A 22,135-nucleotide genomic window follows, 5' to 3' on the forward strand; every position below is an offset into this window, starting at 1 on the left:
GTGAATGTGATCCCTTAGGATGTGTCAGTATCACTACCGGTTGGTATTATGATTTGCAGAATGGTGGTACTACGACAGAGGCCAGTAGTTGGCAACTCAGGAGAGGGATCGGGTTCGGGATCAGACTTCGAACTAGTGGATCAGAGACTATGCGAGTTCATCACGTCTGAGATCACTAGAGGCATCCTTGATGCGACCCCGATCATCTTTGGGTCGATCAAGGAAGGGATTGTGGAGCTGATGGAGGATCGCCTTAGGGCGTTCATGAGTGACATGGAAACCAGCCAGTCGGTGTCCCACACACTATCCTTTAAGGACTTTAGGGGCAGTGGTGCACCAGATTTCCATGGTGCGAAGGATCCCATCGTTGCCAGACGATGGATTGCAGATATTGAGTCCGTGCAGCTGACTAGCTTCTGCCCGGAGGGGTCGAATGTGAGATATGCAGCGGGGTGTTTGAGAGACAGAGCTAGAGACTGGTGGGAGTCTGTCGGTGACTCATTGGGAGCCTCGGCTATTGAGGCTATGACCTGGTCAGACTTTGTGACCAGATTTAGGGAGGAGTTTGTGCCAGCTGTAGAGCTTCAGTAGTTGGCCATGGAGTTTTTTGACATGAGGCAGACTACGGAGACTGTGGCAGAGATCACCGCCAAGTTCCGAGAGAGGGAATTGTTGGTGCCCCAGTATGTGGGGGATAAGGATATGAGGAGGACCCGCTATCATGACATGCTGCAGGCCGACACTCAGGAGCATGTTAGTTTTTCAGCTTGCCCTACCTTGGATTCCATGATTGCCAGGGCAAAGGAGAGGGAGATCGATCTGGAGCTTGTCTAGAAGAGGAAGATAAAGGAGGAGCAGACGACTGGGGCTTTGGGGAAGAAGCCCAAGGGATCAGAGGGTAGGACGAAAGGCCAGTCAGGACAGGGCCGCTGTAGGAAATGTGGCAGGCCACATGAGGGGGCGTGTAGATTGGGATCGTCCGGCTGCTACAAGTGCGGCAAGACGGGGCACTTCAGCAGGGATTGTACCGCCCCTGCACCGGTTATTCAGGCATCTGAGTTGCTATGTTTCACTGCAACCAGAGGGGCCACAAGAAGGCCAACTGCCCTCAGTTCACAGCAGCAGCAGCGCCAGTGAAGGCGCCAGCTCCAGTGACCCTGCGGATTACTGATGGCCATCAGGCCAATGCTGAGGCTCCAGTGGTGAGGAGCCGGGCCTTCCAGTTGACTACCGAGGAGGCACGCGTTGCACCCGATGTGGTGACAGGTATGATATCTCATTTATGCTTTTATGATTCGCTGCTGTGATTTTGATATGTTATGTATGTGCTCTGTTTAGGATCGTTCCATGTGAACGGTATCCCAGTTAAGGTATTGTTTGATCCGGGTGCTACCCGATCATTTGTCTATCTTGCGCTTAACAAGAAGTTTCCTGAGTCTTCGGGCATGTTGGATTGCCCTCTAGAGGTCGAGATTATGGACAACCGGTCAGTGCATGCATTTGAGGTCTTCCAAGATTGTGTGCTGAGATTAGCGTTACATGGTAGACATGGTTCCGATTTTGCTGAGGGGGAACAAGGTAATTATACGTATGGATTGGTTTAGCCCCAATGGGGCAGTGATTGATTGCGCACAACAGCTGGTGCGGATTAGCACCCCAAGTGGGGGAGAGTTGGTAGTTTAGGGCGACAGGCCGCAGTGAGAACCAGCTGTATGTTCAGCAGCGAGAGCAAGGCGTTACCTTCAGTAGGGTTGCGCAGGATATGTTGCTTATGTCATGGACGCCCAGGAGGCGGGTAAGGCGACAGTGGTTGATGTGCCCGTTGTGCGAGAGTTTCGGATGTATTCCCCGAGGAGTTGCCTGGGATGCCTCCGAAGAGGCAGGTGGAGTTCAGGATCGACCTAGTCCCTGGTGCCGCTCCGATAGCCAAGGCACCATATCGGTTGGCTCCTCCTGAGATGCAGGAGATGTCTACATAGTTGCAAGAGCTGTTAGACAAGAGATTCATTAGACCTAGTAGTTCTTCCTGGGGAGCCCCGATTCTGTTTGTGAGGAAGAAGGACGGGTCGCATCGGATGTGTATAGATTATCGGGAGTTGAATAAGGTAACGGTGAAGAACCGTTACCCACTCCTGAGGATTGACGACCTCTTTGACTAGCTGTAGGGAGCATCTTGGTTCTCCAAGATTGATCTACATTCAGGATATCATCAGACGAGGGTTAGAGAGGAGGATGTATAGAAGACTGTGTTCCGGACGCGCTATGGCCATTATGAGTTTGTGGTGATGCCCTTCGGGCTCACTAATGCTCCTACCGCATTCTTGGACCTCATGAATCACGTGTGTAGACCGATGTTAGACCGATCGGTGATAGTGTTTATTGATCATATCTTGGTTTATTCCAAGACGCAGGAGGAGCACGAGGAGCACCTACGGGAGGTGCTGTAGACTTTGAGGAGGGAGAACTTGTATGCTAAGTTCTCCAAGTCTGAATTTTGGTTGCGTGAGGTGCAGTTCCTTGGGCACCTCGTCAACTAGAATGGGATTTCGGTAGACCCGGCCAAGGTGGAGGCCGTGATGAAATGGGAGGTTTCGAAGCCTTCATCTGAGATTCGGAGTTTCCTAGGATTAGTCGGGTACTATCGGAGATTCATCCAGGATTTCTCCAAGATAGTCGTACCCCTGACCAGGCTAAGAAGGAAGGTCGTGGTCTTTTGTTGGGGGGCCGAGCAGCAGGCCGCGTTCGAGATGCAGAGACAAAGATTGTGCGAGGCGCCAATCTTAGCCCTGCCAGAGGGCATGGAGGATTTTGTTGTGTACTGCGATGTGTCCATCTCTGGGTTGGGCGCAATATTGATGCAGAAAGGGCATGTCATCGCCTACGTGTTGAGGCAGCTAAAGCCTCACGAGGCGAACTACCCGACACATGATTTGGAGTTGGGGTTGTGGTATTCGCCCTTAAGATTTGGCGTCATTACCTCTATGGGGTTCGTTGTACCATCTACACGGACCATAAGATTTTGAGGTACCTCATGGATCAGCCGAATCTAAACATGAGGCAGCGTCGGTGGATGGACGTGGTGAAGGATTACGATTGCAAGATCCTTTACCATCCGGGGAAGGCCAATGTGGTGGCCGATGTGCTTAGCCACAAGGCAGCGCTGATTAGGGATATCTGACTGAGGATGGCACTGGTGACTCTGCTATTAGAGCGAGCGGATTGTGGGGCAGATCTCCTCCTTCGACTATGGCAGTCGAGGGTTGCTGACACTACACCGTAGGGTGTGGGTGCCATACCTCAGGGGTGTGTGCCAGGTTCTGATGGAGGAGGTGCACAAATCTCGGTTCACTATTCATCCCGGGGTGACGAAGATGTATACGGATATTTGTCTGGACTATTGGTGGCCCTGCATGAAGCATGATGTAGCATGCTTCGTGGAGCGGTGCTTGACCTGCAGGAAGGTCAAGGCTGAGCATCAGAGACCTCACGGCAAGATACAGCCGTTGGATATTCCGCTGTGGAAATGGGAAGACATCACGATGGATTTTATCACAAAGCTTTCCAGGACCGCGCGGGGAGTGGATTCAATCTGGGTCTTCGTCGATCGATTGACCAAGAGCGCCCTTTTTATCCCGATTCAGGAGAGCATCTCGGCCGAGAAGTTGGCCAACATCTATATTTGGGAGGTGGTGGCGCGACACGGGGTGCCAGCTTCGGTGATTTCAGACAGGGATGTGCGGTTCACTTCCAGGTTTTGGAAGAAGTTTCATGATGAGCTGGGTACTCGTCTGCACTTTAGCACCGGCTTTGACCCACAGACGGATGGTCAGAGCGATCGGACCATCCAGACCCTGGAGAATATGCTGTGAGCATGCGTGTTAGACTTTGCAGGTAGTTGGGATACCTAACTTCCATTGGCAGTGTTCTATAAAAATAGTTATCATGCGACCATTGACCGTCCTCCCTTCGAGATGCTATACGGGAGGAAGTTCAGGACCTCGATATGTTGGGGCGAGGTTGGCCAGAGGGTAATGGGGAGCACCGAGGTAGTGCTCAAGACGACAGAGAAGATTCAGTAGGTCCGGAGTAGACTTCAGACTCCTCAGAGTCGGCAGAAAAGCTATGCCGATAAGCGCCGATCAGACATGGAGTTCCACGTCGAGGATATGGTTCTCCTGAAGGTGTCGCCATCGAAAGGTGTTATCCGATTCAGGAAACGGGGCAAGTTGGGCCCCAGGTACATTGGACCATTCAGGGTTGTAGCCCGGGTGGGCAAGGTGGCGTATAGGCTGGATCTGCCAGTCGAACTCAGTCAGATACACAACACTTTCCATGTTTCTCGGCTAGGAAAGTGTCTGGTGGACGACTCAACAGTGGTGCCCTTGGAGGACATTCAGGTTGATGGCAGCCTAAATTACATCGAGCGGCCTGTGGCAATCCTCGACCGGAAGTTGAAGGATTTGAGGAACAAGAGGGTGGAGCTCGTGAAGGTGCAATGGCAGCACCAGAAGGGCTCAGAATGGACTTGGGAGCTGATGGACGAGATGAGGGAGCATTACCCAGAGCTTTTTCAAGATCGAGTGACAGACTTCGAGGACGAAGTCTAAAATAAGTGGGGAAGATGTGTAACACCTGGTATGTTTTCTTCAATTTGTGTATTTTCTCTGGGACTCGACGAGTTGGAGGATCAACTCATCGAGTAGGGTTGTGGACACGGGCAGTTTAAGTGATCGACTCGATGAGTCGGGAGACCGACTCGGCGAGTAGGTGCTGGATAAGTGAAACCCTAAATCTGAGGGTTGCACCCTATCTAAACAACTTAACTCAACCTCGCTTGTCCAAAACACTCTCTTGAAAGCTTCATATCGAACCCTGGCCGTTTGTGTGTGAGTTAAGGCCACTTTTGGTGCTCTTGTGTGGATTGTGGACTAAACGTTCATTCCATCATCCGACCATAAACATGACGACTCCCGACCAATATCCAACAATCCTAAGGGCACACTGCCATCGTTTTACTGACCGATAGCAACCCAGTCAACATCCTCTTGGATTAGGTTTCGAAGCCCATAACTATTTTTGGTATGTACTTTATTTGATTATAAGCATGGTCATTTTGGGTTGCCTTCACTCATGCAACTTGATAGGATGACAAGAGGAGAGAGAGTAGAATTTATTATATGAATAATAAATTAGTACTCAAAAAGGTTTTGTTAATTTATTAGAAGATTAATATATTATTTGGAAATCACATTATTTAATTAGTATTGATCAGAAATTAATTTGGAATTAATTTAGTGGTCAATAGAGAGTGACTAAATAATTGGGGACTGATATCGCAAATCGCTGATAGTTGCAATTGGGCTGATAAATCACCTTGGAATAAGGTTGGACAAATTCTATGAGAAGCCCATAAAGAATTCTTCCAAGGGGTATTGTAGAAGGTGTCTATGGGATGCTTAAGGCCTAAGCAATCATATTAGGGTTTTCACCTAAAACGCTAGCAGTCACAAGTATAAATAGACCCCAATATTAAGGATATTCATCCAATGCTTTATGAAACCCTAAGGTGGCCGAAATCCATCTCTCCTAAGTCATTCCTCTTGCAGTCACAAGTATAAATAGACCCCGATATTAAGGATATTCATCCAATGCTTTATGACGCGGCAATGATTCCCTCCTAATAGTCGCCGTTATTCCCTCCGGTCCGTTCCCGGGTTGGGTTAGGGGAACCGAAATTGTCGCCGCTAAAGCCTAAAGTGTCGCCGGTAAAGGCGTCGCCGCTAATGGTCGACGCACTTAACCCCAGAAACGTCGATTTATTCCCATTTTCTCTTCTATTTCACTGCAAATCCCGTTTCTTTCTCTCGTTTGCGTCTCTTCCTTCGTCACTTTCTTCGATTACAATGAGATATTGTCACATTTATCAATTTTGGGTGAAGATACCATCGGTGGGCAAGGATTTTCCGGTGAGGACCAAGCTTTTTCTGGCGAGACCAAGGTTTTCCCGGCGAAACCAAGCTTTTCCGGCGACAAAGAAACGTTTTCCAGGTCAATTTCCGGCCCCTTTTCTCTTGTAACATTCATTTTAAGCTTATTAGAGTGGTTAATTGCAAAAAAAATTATATTTCAGTTTTCTTGATTGTGTTCCCGACCACCACCCACCATTACCGCCACCATTGGACCACCACGGGTTCTATTACTTCTATTTATTGTGAAATATTAGTTAAACTGCAAAATATATGTAGTTGTATAATTATTTGAAAATTGTCATATGTATGTATATCTGATATTTGTATTTGATTATATTTGAGATGTAATTGTGTTTGAAGAATGTAAATTGTATAAAATGGATAATGCATAAACAAGCTTTATTGTCTTCATAATTTTGGCTATAGCTTCATATTTTCATCTATTATACTGTCTCTTTTCAATGCATTTTATGATGTGGTACATTAAGTTCATTAAGGAAAAAATGATTCTCATCCCACATCATAAGATTAAAAAATACTATAATTATAGCTTGTCTTATAAAATTAAAACTTCATCGTGTTTTTAATAATGAGTTATTTTATGTCGCTTAACATGCCGATTCCTTCTTCTGTTTAAGCATCACACAAATTGGCAATCATGCACCATTTTTTGCTCTTATAAGTTAATATTAAAATTTTCGGTTGTTATGTATTTAATATATAAAGAGCACTTTTTGACGATCTCTGTTTTAAGAGCACTTCTTCTAACAAGCTTTATTTTTGTAATTTTTGACTTAATACATGTTGTATACTATTGAACTATCTGTTTCATTGTGAAAAAAATTTGTTAAATATTTGGAAACCGAGTACCCGGTTATGGAACCACTTCCAACCGGTTCCGGTTCCGGTTCTATAATCTAAAAAACCGGTGTAGGTGGTTCCGGTTCCGGTTCCAATATTTATGATGTTATAAAAAAATTATAATCTCTATGTAATGTGTATTTGTAATAAAAATTGTATCTGTATATCTGATAATTTTTCAGGAAATGATGTCAATATGCTTTTGAGTATACTATGGCTGCTGTTATGGGTCGTGGACACGGGGGTGATGGAGCTGAGGACCCACCTTTCCCAGGTGGTAGAGGTGCTCGTCATCACGAGCAGGACTGTAAGTCTTATTATGAATTTTTATTTACTATTTTTATTAAGCTATTACACATTAAATACCATTTCTAATAATTTTTAATTATATTTGTAGTTGAGCAACGTGCACGTACGAAGGTCCGAGGCAAAGCAAAAAATATAAAGCTTGAAAGAGCGATATTACGGAATAAAGGCAAACTGATTACATGGAGTATGATAGGGAGATAACATATGATCCCGTATGAGAGCCGAAAGACATGTTTTCATGAGAAATTTGAAAAATAATGTGGCATATGGTCCCTTTTCATAAATGGACTTGAAAAAAAGTTTCCCCTGAAATAAAGGACACCGTTATACAACATTTAGGGGTAATTATTTATTTAAAAATATTTTATATGGTTAAATAAGACTGGTTCTTAATTGGTTAACTTTTTTTTTTTTTCTAGAAAAACTTTGATTTGGATCAGATGTACCAAGATGTACAAGCTAATATGTTGACAGAGAGTTTTCAAGCAGCTTTGTTAAAAGGTTATCGAGAATGGAAAGCTGACGCAAAAGAATATTTGTTGATAGTCGGAGGGTATGATGATATCCCGAGAGCATCATCCAACCCTCCAGAGGGTCTGGATGCTGATAACCGGAAGAAAGCTGTTGAGTATTTCCAAACGGACGAACACAGAATTGCTTTAGACAGGAAAAAAAATCCGTCAAATGCAAACGAACGTGAATCATGGGGGGTCGAGCTCCTATAGCAGTACTTGGTATAAGAAGGTAATGTATGATATATGTAATTATTTATTTAAAATATAATATAATTTTTAATGTTAATCAGAAACTTAAGAGAGTATAAACGTTTCGCAAGGCTCATACTGATAGGGATGGTGTATTTGTTACTACCGAGGCGGAACAATAATATGTAAGTATTTAATTATAATTTTATCATATAACTAAGTGTTTATTTATACTTAATTGTTACTCACTATTGGGAATTACAGAATCGGTTAGTCGAAGAGCTCTTGGAACAAACCCAAGGTGAAAGTGAGTTAACACCCGCTCAAGAAAGAGCTGCTTTTGAGTAAGTATTAGGAGAGTGACAAGGACATATCAGAGGCATCGGTCGTAAACCATCTGCTCTCCCGCCGATTTCACAGCCATCGCAACCATCACCATAACCATCATAACCATCACAGGTAAAACAATCTACTTTGGTTTTTTGTGGTGATCATTTGCTAAAACCATTGGTAATTGGGTTTTTGTCCCAAGTGCATGAAATAACAATGTACTTTGGTTTCCTTTGTCTTTGTTTAAAAATAGCAATCTACTTTGGCACCACACAACGCATGTTGATTTGGTAATTTTGGTTTTGTGGTGATCATTTGCTAAAAACTTCGGTAATTTGGTTTTTGTCCCATGTGCAAAAAATAGCAATGTACTTTGGCATTTTGTCTTAATTTAAAAATAGCAATGTACTTTGATAGTTTTTGTTTATCTTTGATAATTTAACTTATAAGTTTACATATGTTATTATTTATTTTGTAGTTGGAAAATCTTCGTGCAATACTCAACGACCCGGCATGTAGGGATAAGCTTTATTCGTTTTTTCAATCACAGAATAATCGAGGAAACGATATGAACGAAGATGATGGTATATATGGAGGAGTTTTATTTACATATTACAGTTGTTGTAACACTTTGCTACTTGTTAGAATTGTCAAACTTTTGGTTGTTTTATTTTGGTACTAAATTAATTATAAGAGTATTTGATATTTAATTTGATGTTGTTATGTAATTTTTGGTATAGAATTAATTATAACAATATTTGGAATTAATTATACTCAAAGTTGCTAATTAAAAAAAAACTTTATTACCGGCGACATTATTACTGGCGACATAAGTATTAGCGGTGACATCGTCTTTAGAGGCGACTCGAAGCATCACTCAGGTGGAAGCTAATGTGACATATTCCAGTAGGCTACACTTTCGAATACTTTAAAATGTAACATTGTTATATTAATGTCACTCCATACTTCTTGTGGTGTATCTAGTCTGCCAGTTTTTAGTGAGGAAATCAGTTATGTACTTAAACAACACACATTGCTGGATCTGCCAAAAATACAGTGGGCATTAAGTTACTTTTCATCATAGCTAGAGGGTAACATATCGAGGATAGTTCCATTCTTTCTCTCCATAGTCCTGTTTTGTTGAGGCAAGTAAGAGGTAGTTATAAATCTTTTAATACCTTGGGTGTCATAGAATATTTGAATGGATTCAATATGATTTTTTCGCCTCTTTTGAGGCTTTTATGTAATAATTGGATGCCTTCGGTGCACCGTTGACCATATAAATTAATACGAAAAAATTAAATTAACAAGAACTAGAATAACATTATAACCTCAAATGTCATTTTACAATTGAAATCTAGGACACATAAGTAAAAAATCGATTGATGCTATTTTCTTTCATAACATTGGAAAATTTTTATGTTTCAACTGTGAAAATTACACAATAATTTAAAATTTCATTTGAAATCGATTTGGTTAAACAATAAAAAACCATTAAATAATAAAAATCATTAAACAAAACCATTCACTACTAGAAAATTTGGTTTTACCCACCAAATATTTCCTACAAAAAAAATGTTGTTGGAAATATCCATCTAATTTCCTACAAACTTGCAACAAAAGTGAAATGCAACAAAATTCCAACAAAGTACCTACTAGAATAGATACCCTACATATTCAGTTGGAAAAGTGTAGTTATTTTCCTACAAAACACCAACGAACGTATTAAATAATGTTTAAAATTAGTATTTTGTTGGAAATTCGTAGGAAAAGTAATAGCAGGAATTGTAAACGTTTTCCCACCTTTTGTCTTTGCTTCTCCCTCCTAATATTTGGGTTTAATTTTTTTTTTTTTAAGTTTTAAGATATATTATATAAAACAAATTAACAAACAATTATTAAAAAAAACTAAAAATATAGAATTTGAATTGGATAAAAAAAACTAAAATTATCAAGTTATTTACATTAGCAATAATAAGAAAATAAAAAAACCTATAAAAAAATAAAAACAATAATTTGTTATGAAGTTAATCAAAACAATAATTTTTATCAAGTTAATGACAACAGTAGTTTGTAATTTCTAATATTATATATATATATATATATATATATATATATATATATATATATATATATATATATATATATATATATATATATATATATATATATATAAACACGTATAACTTGAAAATATAAAAGGCTTTTGAAACAAAACGTGAAATTCACATGTTCAATTAGCTTTATTTATTTATTTATTTTTGGCTTCCGTTGTAAATTTGTTGGAAAGTTCCGACAAATTTCCTACTAAATCAAAACCCTTACTCTCGATTAACCTAGCTGCTCTTTACATTTGGATGAAAAAAAAAGTACCGCTCTCCCCAAACCATGGCCGACGAATCCCTAAACAATCTCTAGCCACCGGCGATTTGTCCCCCCACACTACCGTTGCTGTGATAAACCACCATCACAGCCGCTTCACGCCGGCACCATCACAGCCGCTTCACGCCGGCGTTTCTCCCCACTGTTGCTGCGACACACCACCGGTACATCTGCTTCACACTGACGCTGTCTCCATTGCCGACGCCGGATACTTCTAGACCAACACTTGCTTCCTCCGCTAGTGACACAAAAATGCTAAAAGGACCCGGTTAAAAGCTTAAAAGAACCCGGTTTGCAACCGGGTTTGATGTGGGGCGAGTCTTATATCAAAATTCTAATAGAGCCCGGTTTTCCAACCGGGTCATATTATTGTAATAAGGCCCGGTTCCATTGAATAAAACCGGCTTCTTTTTTGCAAGCAACCATCGCTTTTTATGGCTATATATCCCGACTCTCATTCATGCAACCGGGTTCTATTATGCTTGAATCTTGTTTGATCATATAGCCAGGTTTTATGATACATAACCTAGCCTTTTTACCTTTTTTTAATATATTTTTTTTATTAAAACTATAAACACATTACCAACATGCTCACAATTACAAATAAAGAAATCATTATATTAATTTCCAATGAATTTTTACATATTTACATCTATTAACACTAGAATTCGACCTTAACAAAATGCTCATATATCTACCCAAGTTAAAGGATTTTGACACCATCCTTTTTGCCACACCACACTTCCATCAAGCATCAATATGTTCATGTTGCTCACTTGAAATACCCCTATATATACAACCCAATCAAAGTAGATGTACATCTGAAGACCCATCTGCTTCTTGTTGATAAAATGTCAATCAAGATTCTTGGCACCTGGATGAGAGAAATCTTAGCACATTTAAGCATAATACATACATTGCAACCCATAGTCTTCAAATGTGATCATCTTCAGTTTAGATACACTCACCAACTCTTTATCAGATTTAACAACTAATATTCCAAAAATAATATAATTTATCAGCACTCATAATCAATGTTTATCAACACTTAATCAATTCCATCAACCTCAATTTTCTTATGCCTTTTTGGTTCCTTTTCAAAAATTTGTGTCATGTTTCCTGCAATGAAAATGGTCACCATGAGATGTAAAATACTCCATGTCAGCAACCACTTATGGGGCAGAAAAGAAAAGTATAATGCTATATTGAACAACTAAAAAACATAAAAATAAACCAATACTGAAGATAATATATATATATATATATATATATATATATATATATATATATATATATATATATATATATAGCATGTTATAGTGAAAAACAAAACCAGTAAATAAACTGAAAAAAATATATATATATATATATATATATATATATATATATATATATATATATATATATATATATATATATATATATATATTTAAAAAAATAAAGCACAGTAAATGAAATGAAAGTAGGATGCTACACTGGACACTAATGAAAATTGAAGCCTAGTAAAAAACATATCAATATACCAATTAGATTCATTCCTGGAATAATGAGGGGACAACATTGTCAAAAGGACTGTTGGTAAAAAAAACAGATAAAACCTATTTATTAAGTATATTGCCCAACATAAACCATTGAAAATTATAAAGCCTAATAAAAAATACCACAAAAAATAGAAGTGTGATGTTATACTAGTCTGGCCTTCTCTCTCCATATGCTGCAAAAAAATCACGAGTTTCTTAAGGTTGAAAGTAAAAATATGCAAACATAAACAAATATTCAATTATTTGTAAAACAAAACAATTAATCGATCACCTTACAGTATTGATACCTCTTTCCTCGACGAAAGTAAATGATTCTTTTGACAACCTTTTTTCCATAAGACTTGCTGTCTTGGGAGTCCTCTGCATTGTAAAAAACAAAAAATAATTATAAGACAACACATAATTTTTTTATACGTTTCACTTGTTGAGATGTACAATTCATTCCTAACACAGAAGTAAGACTTGAACAATCTCACACTTCGACCAAAATGAAAAATAAAACAAACCAGATGGTTTTTACTTGCTGAGATGAATTCGCACAGGGTAGTAATTGCAAATTTGAAACAGCCGATAACCTATACGATAGAAAACTTAGAACAGCTAACAAAATAACATAAAAGAACCACCGAGATGATCAACACAAAAAAACATGAAGTTAAACCATGACGATTAAAAGTAAAACGGATAAACTTACGTCAGATGGAATGCAACGAAGACGAGAGGAGAGGCGGAATTTTTTTTGCTGTGGTGGTGGTCGTTAAACGAGAGAAGATGGTGACTAGGGTTTTCTCGTTGTTTTTGGTCTAGAGAAATTAAGGTGTGGAATGGCGGCATTTTTCAATAAATTCACGAAAATTAGGCGGGCTAACATAAAACAATTAATTTGAAAGAATTGAGATCCTTAAATCCTAAAAAGAACTAATAACTTAAACGAATTAAACTTTTTTGTTGGTTTACAATTTTGTGAAAATAACGTTACTTAAGACCAAAATATTTTTTTCTTTTATAAATTTTTTATTTTTCAAAAAATATAAATGAAAACATATACTCTAAAGTTGAGTGTTTTTAATATGATAGTGAATACATGGTGTATAAATATAGTAGAAATATAACGGTAATCATAAATACATGGTTATGCTAGTTTTATATTTTGACTTAAGGGTTGTTTGATTTACCTTTTACGGGGTCCAATAACAGCTCAACCTCTTATTTGGTCCAGAATGTTTGATATCACTAACTTTACCTTCTCATCTGGCCTTCCAAAAAAATAGCCGACTAGAAAAGTAATACGTGTTTCCTTTTGTGACCCTAAAACTTCCGATCGACCTTACTTCTCTATGTTGCCTCCAGACTTCCACGTCTTTGCCTTCCTCCGCCCAACATCGCCTTCTCCCCCGCCATGGTTAATTTTTCTTTTTCGCTTTTGATGCTAGAAGGAAGCTCAACGGGGCCTGATGACTGACAGGTATGTTCCGAGCGGGGCTCGATGTCGGGCGTGGCCAGATGATAGGTGGGGCCCATAATATGTTTGATATGTATGGTGTGTGGTGTTTAGCGGGAACTCACTAAGCTTTGTGCTTACAATAACATTCATAAAAATAATGAAATTTTAAACTTTTAAAACCAACCCATAATCATAATTTGTTTACAATATAGTTTTCAAAACATGTTTAATATCAGAGTTTTCCCAAAATCATAAATGGCAACGTGAGGACGTGTACGATCACGCATTCGCCTTCCCGCGATCATCTGAGGTACCTAAAACATAATCCAAAATTGTAAGTCAACGCTTAGTGAGTTCCCCAAAGTACCAACACAAAACAGATAAACAATTACAATAACAACATGCAATGGGTCCACAGTAAAAAAGACGGGATTACCCCTGAGCCCACAACATAAGTCTGGCTTGCCCTCGGGCCCACATCTTATGTATGGCTTGCCATCGGGGCCACATCTTATGTATGGCTTGCTCCCCAATGAGATTAGTCCTCAGACTGAATACCACAGCTTATGTATGGCTTGCCCCGTCCCTCAGTTCGTATAAAAGATACTAACATATATGCATAATTATATAGATACATCGACATATAACAGATACTAACATACACAGATAATCATATAGATAGTTTCACATATAGTCCTACCGATCTATTAGACTAGCATATCAAAACTAGCATGCATATATATTCCATACTCAACATATCAACGAATATCAGGTTATAAAACCAATGGGTCGGCCTTGGTGCCTTCCACCCGTGAGTACAGTAAGGAAAACTCACCTCGCAAACTGACAAAATTGATAAGGTCCGACTCTGAATCTCAGCTCTCTAACCGATACCTATTTCCACCAAATGTGTAAGGACCCAAAAATCATGACTAAAAATTTTGTTTGAAAAACATTACTTAAACACGATTGTCAATCCATAACATAAATCATAACATAAAATCAGAGTGTTAATTCAAAACATATTCTTATTATAAGAGTAAAACATCTCAGGCTGACTAACTATGGTGTGTGAAATGCAATCATCCCGAGCTCTTCCCTCCACTACTGGAAGTACCTGAAACCAAAACTGAAAAATGTAAGCACGAAGCTTAGTGAGCTCCCCCAAACTACCACATACCATACAATATCATATAAAGCACATATTGGGCCTTGTCCACTGCTTCAGACTGAGGTCTGGACTAACTTGGGCCTTGCCCACTACATCGGACCGAAGTCCGGATTAACCGGGGCCTTGCCCCCTGCATCGGACTGAAGTCCGGACTAACTGGGGCCTTGCCCCTGATATGTGCATAATTAGTTAATTATTTAGCATACATTTTATTCATTTTTAACTAATTATGTGTATAATGTGGACAAAAGGTACTTAATACTGTTTAAATTTTGTTTTCAGTCCAAAAGACATGCTTGGGAGTGAAAGGGAACAAGGGGAAGCAATTAGAGACCAAAGAATGAAGATTGAGGGACAAAAGCTTTCCTACTCGGCGAGTACACGAGCCTACTCGGCGAGTCCATTAGAATATTCCAGAAGATAAGTCACGACTCCTTATTTGAGACGGATAACTAAGAACCTACTCAGCGAGTTGGGTCTGCTACTCGCCAAGTACACCCTGTTTTGAGATAGTTATAAAAACCAAGCCTTTATCCGATTGGAATACTTTTCTGGCGTTTTTTGGAGATTCATCTGCGATTGAGAACCCTTGAAGGCGCTGAGGAACTCTAATCTTCAATCTCTTGAAGAATTAAAGCAACTAGGTTAATCATTCCACTTAGCTTTAGGAATTAAGTATGTTTAGCTTAGTTAAACCTGTTTTTGTGTTTGTTTTTACTGCAACTATGAGCTAAATACGTTTTTGTTTCTGTTTGGGGAATACCAAGTAACTCCTATGGTTTAATTCTTAGCTTTTGATTGATTGTTTATTGGTGATTTATTAAATTAAGTTTGTTAAAGAACCTTATGCATTAATCACAACTATTTTCTGTTAATTGGAAGACAATTAAGCTGCATGAACATCTCTTAGTTGTTAACCTCATATGTCTATGTGAACACTTAATCATATGCTTAGGAATAATGAATATGAAACCAAGATTAACAAGATAATGGGTAAATTAATGTGTGAGCTTGTTTGAGAAACCAACAAACAAGAGGTTAATTGAACCACAAATTTGATTAACCACTACAAATCTTATTTAATCCAAATTATTAATCTAGGGAATTAATTAGTTTAAACACTTGATCACCGCTTGAATTAATTGATTGTCTAAGGGTTAGGAGTAATGAACATGAACCTAACCACTATAGTTAGTAGCCAATAACAATTAATCTATCATAAATTCAAAATAACCATAGGAGTGAATTGGTTGAACCTAAATAGAAACATCTTTATCAAATTTGGTGAATTAGTTGTTTGCTTTAGTTACTTAGTTAATTAAGTGTTTTTGTGGTGTGTTTAAGTTTCTAGTCTTGCAAAACTAGAGAAAAAACCTTTTTACTTTCATTACTTGCTTAGTTAAAATTAGCCATTAATTAGTTTAATTTTCCCGTTCCCTGAGATCGACACCCTACTTATCCAACTATACCATTAAAATACAGGTTCACTACCTTTGTGTGCTAAATTTATTAATAAAAAGTAGGAATAAAACAAGTGCATTTTACACACATCAAGTTTTTGGCGCCGTTGCCGGGGAACGGTTCTAAATAATTAATCTAATCCCTAATTTTTTCGATCCTTTGTGTGAGTTTACTGGCACAAAGTTAATTTATTGCAATTTAGTAGTTAGAAATTAGGTTTTAGCATCTGTTTTAGTTTTAATATTCAGTTTAGAATTTCTTCAAAATTACACTGATACTCGCCGAGTGCAGTCGCACCTACTCGGCGAGTACAAGTGTATTTGGCAATTAATTTTCGTTTTTCTTAGTTGCAATTTTTTGTTCTTTTTACGTTTTTATCTTGTTTATTTTAGGACTTTCATGACCAGAGGATCAAACACCCCGCTGGTACCCCCGTTTGAAGATCCCGAATCCGCATTGAAAAGGAACAAAGGAAAGGACGTGGAGAGCTCGAGTACACCAAAGAAGTCACCTTTGTCTAACTTGAAGACTGTTTTTGGGAAGAAAAAGAGCAGCAAATCAGGAGCATCCAGCGCTTCTTTAGTAATCGACAAATCGGTTAAGGAAGATATTGAGTACGAGACCGAGGAAGAAGAGGAGCCTACATACGAGCACGAATCCAATTCCGAGGAAGAGTTAGCTATCACTATGGCTAACATTGATGAAATCCCCATGGGGGAATGGAAGAAGAGGATACGCGACGACACTGGCCCGGGACTTGTGCAACCCGAAATTCCCGCAACTGCTACTTTCGAGCTCAAGGGTCATATCCTAGCTTTACTTAAAGAAATACCTTTTATGGAAAAGACCACGAAGATGCCTACAAGCATTTGGATGAAGTCACTCCCCCCCGGATCAGCTACTTTGCATGCTTCCGGTACTTTGCATGCTTCCGGTGACATTCAAAGGTGCTGCAAAAGACTGGCTCAAGTCACTCCCCCCGGATCAGTCACCACATAGGCCAAGATGAAAGAAGAATTCATTGACCACTTTTGCCCACCTTCCAAGATAGCCAAATTGAAGAAGGCCATTGCTAACTTTGAACAACAAGCTGGAGAGTCGCTATATGAAGCTTGGGAGAGGTACAAAAGCTTACTAAGAAACTGCCCACACCATGACCTAAACAGCCAGCAAGAAGTCTCCATCTTCTATGATGGAGTCAATGTCATAACTAGGCAGTTACTTGACTCGCAAGGCCCGCATTATGGCCGTAGACCCGTTCCTACTGGAAGGAAAACTCACCTCAATTAACTGACTGCTGAAAATCCGAGTGAAAGATCCCTGACTGCTGTTCTGGCTGCTCCCCTGATATCATTATCAATTAAGACACCAAATCAGAATAAGGATCCTTCTATGGGTAAAATGACTATTTTACCCCTGCTATGGTGTGGGTCATAAACATGGCCCAAACCCTCTAATTCTTTCTAAGACCATCAATGGCCCACTCGATGGCTCTCCGATGCTACCACTGTACCTTTACCAAAGGTATATCCTTGGTGCGCAAGACCTTCATCTTCCTTTCCAAGATAGCTACCGGTCTCTCAACATAGTTGAGGCATTCGTTGACCTGAATATCGTTTAAGTAAACCACTGCATCATCATCCAATACGCACTTTCGTAGCTGTGAAACATGGAAAGTGTTGTGAATATGGTTGAGCTCCTCAGGTAGGTCCAACTTGTAAGCAACCTTGCCAACCCTGGCAACCACCCGAAAAAAGGCCCAATATACCGGGGACCCAAATTTCACCACTTCATGAAGCATATCACACCACTGCCCTGAACTCCAGGTCATGTGTAGGATATCGCATCTCATGCGGCTTCAGCTGTCGCGAAGCATAAGCAATCACCTACCCTCTCTGCATGAGGACTGCCTCTAAACTAGTGATGGAAGCATCATAGAATACCACAAAATCCTCAATTCGCTTCAAGAGGGTCAATACCGGGGACTCGTATAACCTCTATCGAAGAGTCTCAAATGTCGACTGTTTCTCAAGACCCCATCGAAAATCCACCCTGTCCTCGTCAGACGAGTGAGGGGTACTGCAATCTTGGAGAAATCCTGAATGAATCTCCGATAGTACCCTTCCAAACCCAATAAACTCCTAATATATGGGGAGATCTCGGAACCTCCCACTACATCCCAACCTTGATTTTGGCCAAAATTGACCAAAATCTCATTCTGGTTAACGAGGTGTCCTAGGAACTGGACCTCTCATAACCATAATTACTCCAATTTTATTAACTCCAATTTTATTACCCTTACATATGTACCACGTCTTTTATTTTTGTGTAGACTTTTTTTATGTTGTACTTAGTGCATCTTTATTACCTCTATACATAAATTTTCTAATTTCAATGTGATCCAACAAGAAGCAGATGCAATAGTATTTCTAGGGTTTACTGATTTGAAGATGTAAGTAAATAAGTGATTTCATGGTTTTTTTATATGGTTATTTTGTAAGTTTGCAACTTTTTATACGATAATTTTGTAAATTTTCTAGTTACTAGTCAAATTAGTTTTCTCTGGATAAGTTTCCTGATAATATATGGTTACTTTTGATTTTCTAAATATCTTAAGTTTAATTACTGATATTTAGTTGAAAAAAGGTGAGGGGCAATGTTTTGATTTCTTAAAATATTAACTTATATAATCATGATTATATAGTTGTTGCTATTTAGTAGATAAAAAATCAGGGGGGCCATGGCGCCCTAGCCCCTTCTATGTTCCGCCTCTGACTTTGACGCCAGTACACGAGTTTGCCTTTTGCTTTACACGGTTGTGTTTTGGTCCATTTCAGACAATGTACTTTCCAAGCTTAAGTCTAGTTCAACCTTCAAACTTAATGCACCTAAGTTTCTCATACTAAGGGGTCGTTTGTTTACCTCTTAATTGAAAAATTAAGAGGCAATCTCTTAAAATTTCAGATATGATGCGTTTGGTAGCCTCTTATTTTTTGTCTCTTAAATTAAAAAAAGCCTCTTAATTTATCAGACATGAGGTTGTATCTGAAAAAAAAAATAAAGCACGTGTGTTTCCGGTTTTGCCCAAAAACGTATTCACTCTTCCCTGTTCTATTTCACGAGGCGACTTCTTTCTCCCTCCCAACAATCTTCGACGACCTGCTACCCTCCGCTATTGCTTTAACCACCGTCCGATCACCGCCTCCACCTCCACCAAAGTTGTCACCTGCGCCGCCCTCCACCCCCTCAAACTCGTCGACAACAACATCAGGTAATAGCTCTCTGAAACCTATTTGTCTATCTAAAATAGATTATAGGGTTAATTTCTAAAACCAATTTCTGAAATTGATTTCTAGGGTTTATTTCTGAAACCTGTTTGTGCATCAAATAATGGCTATCGGTGTACTCTTGTTGCTGGGCTTTTATGTTTTTTTATTATGATGCTGTTTTCGGTATTAATCTTTTTTCATCTAATGGTATTGAAGATTTAAAGTCAGCTATATTATTTATATAGGTAGATTTGTGTTCGATTGCAGTTTGATCAGTTTTTTTCCTCATAAACTTGATTAGTTCTCCTATATTTGAAATTAGAAGCTAGTTATCCATGGTTATTCATCGTTAACATCATTGCTCTTGTTATTTAAGGAAGATAATCCCCTTCCAAGAGCAATCAACAGTTGAAAAGATATCGGGACTATACTGCAATGACTTCAAATGATAATGGTGGAGTTGGAGAAGAAAAATCAAACTGATGTAGAGTCAAACATATTGTGAATCTTCATTGACATTTTTGTCCTTGGTGTATATTTGAAGGTTATGGAGATATCACTCATGTGGAACACAAAAACATGGTTGTATACATGCAATGTAAGCATATAAGCATATAGCTCAGGTTATTTTTGTAAGCTTGTTTAAGAGTGTGTTTATAGTAATATACTTTTATTGATTTATAGTAACGTGATTCTATTTTGTTATAGCAATGTTATCCAAAACAAAGCAATTTTGATTGCTATAGTTGACAGATTTGTGTCTAATTTTGATTTAAGTTTAATTTGCATTTTATATAGTTTGTATATATATATATTTTTTGATTTTTCAAGAAGTTAGTTCGTTATTTTATAAACAAAAATATTGAATTCAACAAAAAGTAATACAGAAGGGTAAAATGGTCATTTTTATAATTCAACACAACAATTAAGAGGTTCAGATCTTAAAAGTTCAGACCCTCTTAGAAATTTAGATCTCTTAAAAATTCAGATCTTAAAAATTCAGATCCTGCCAAACAGCCACTAACTTCATTTTAGTTGATTTTTTTGTTTAAATGTTTTGTCTTTGACAACATTTCAATATCAAATTTTAATCATCTTGACTCCATTAAGTTCTACTTTAAGAGTCTCAAACATTGGCGCTATTGGCTAACCGTTTATTAGTCACCAAATTTCCTCAAAAAACATGACTTTTCATTATATTATTTTATCAATATAAACTAAGATTATTATTATATATACAAACAACATTTTTAAAGAGCTATACCCCACTTTATGATATCACTACAAAATTTGAAAATTGAGTGTTACATAATGTCACTAACTAACAAATTACTAATTTACAATTTCAAATATTAACAACCTAAAACAAAATAAAAAATTAATTATTACCTATCACATATATAGTTAGATATTTTAAATTAAAATGTCAAGTTTAGTTTATTGGATACATAATTACATATTACTTTCCATTCTGAATCATTATTTCCCTCCAAAACTAATTCCCTCCAAAACTAATTTCTCATTTACCGCCACATTTTTGTTTACCCAAATGAAATTGCATTCCTTTTCTTAGTCATTTCTTTAAACCTACCTAGTCACAACCACACAAAATTAAGGGTCTTGTGATCCATAAAAATGAAAAATTATTAATCCAAGAACTTCTACTCTGTTCCTCGATAGTTTTATCCCAATGCTTTCAAGACGGCATGAACAATGCCATTATGCTACTGCATCTCTTTTAACCCTCAACTCTGTCGAACTGCTATTGCAATTTTCGCTACAAGTATACAACACCTGCTTTAACAGACAGACCATTTTGTATGGTTTTTATTAAGTTGCTTCTCAAGCTTTATTTTATACCGGTGTATCCTTCAATTTTGTAACTTTTGTATGTTATACGTTCTTCACATGATCGATGCTGTGTTCTTTGATTTTGTTCAAACAATTGTCCACTAGAATGATGATATGTGTGTTAGAAGTACGATGGTGTTTATGCTAAATATGGACGTATTTAATTGGAATATGCTTCACAATTTCAGCCAAATTGGTGATCTTTGAGTCCAATTGTTTCGTTTATTGTAGTATAGATTTGATGGTACTGGAACAAATGTGTCTTCTTTATAAAAAAAACGTGTCTCCATTTTTTAGAATTTCTATATGAAACTAGAACTCTGTTCTAGTGAACCTTTTCACACAGGGAACGCTCTATAATTGTCACTATTTTTTATAATTTTTTTCTAATTTTTTTAATACATAAACAACCAACTTCTGGTAGTAATTACAGCTATTATGTAGTAGTTACCTTTTTTTTTTTAGTTGCATAAATCCACATATCCTATATACATATTGACCACCAAGGTAAAACAAGGATGTGCTGCATAACTTCCATGATATATGTATAAAATTGGGAGGTTTTTGAAATTAAGCCCGCTCATGTTTATAACTGCATGTGTCATGTGTGTAATTAGTTTGTTATCATGGAAAAGATAAGGCGCTCATTTTGCAAGAAATATGAAAGGCATACCCTTTATGAATTTAAGTTCTTATATATTTGTCAAGATATTTCATAACTCATGTAAAAAAACTGGTTTGTTGAAAATGGGTCCTATTAGCACCTTATAACCCGTATCAGATAGTTATAGAACACGGTTTAATACAAAAAGTCGGGTCTCAAACTTTGTGCTCATAACGCCC

General features: G+C 38.2%; 1 non-coding gene across 1 annotated transcript; it reads right to left on the minus strand.

The window, feature by feature from the left end:
- Positions 1-17,225: 17,225 nt before the first annotated feature.
- Positions 17,226-17,332, minus strand: LOC111884600 (small nucleolar RNA R71). The gene has a single exon (XR_002847830.1). It is a non-coding gene; the product is annotated as a small nucleolar RNA R71 (small nucleolar RNA).
- Between the last annotated feature and the right edge of the window lie 4,803 nt (positions 17,333-22,135).

The sequence above is a fragment of the Lactuca sativa genome, chromosome 1 (genome assembly GCF_002870075.4).
Source record: "Lactuca sativa cultivar Salinas chromosome 1, Lsat_Salinas_v11, whole genome shotgun sequence".
NCBI lineage: Eukaryota > Viridiplantae > Streptophyta > Magnoliopsida > Asterales > Asteraceae > Lactuca > Lactuca sativa.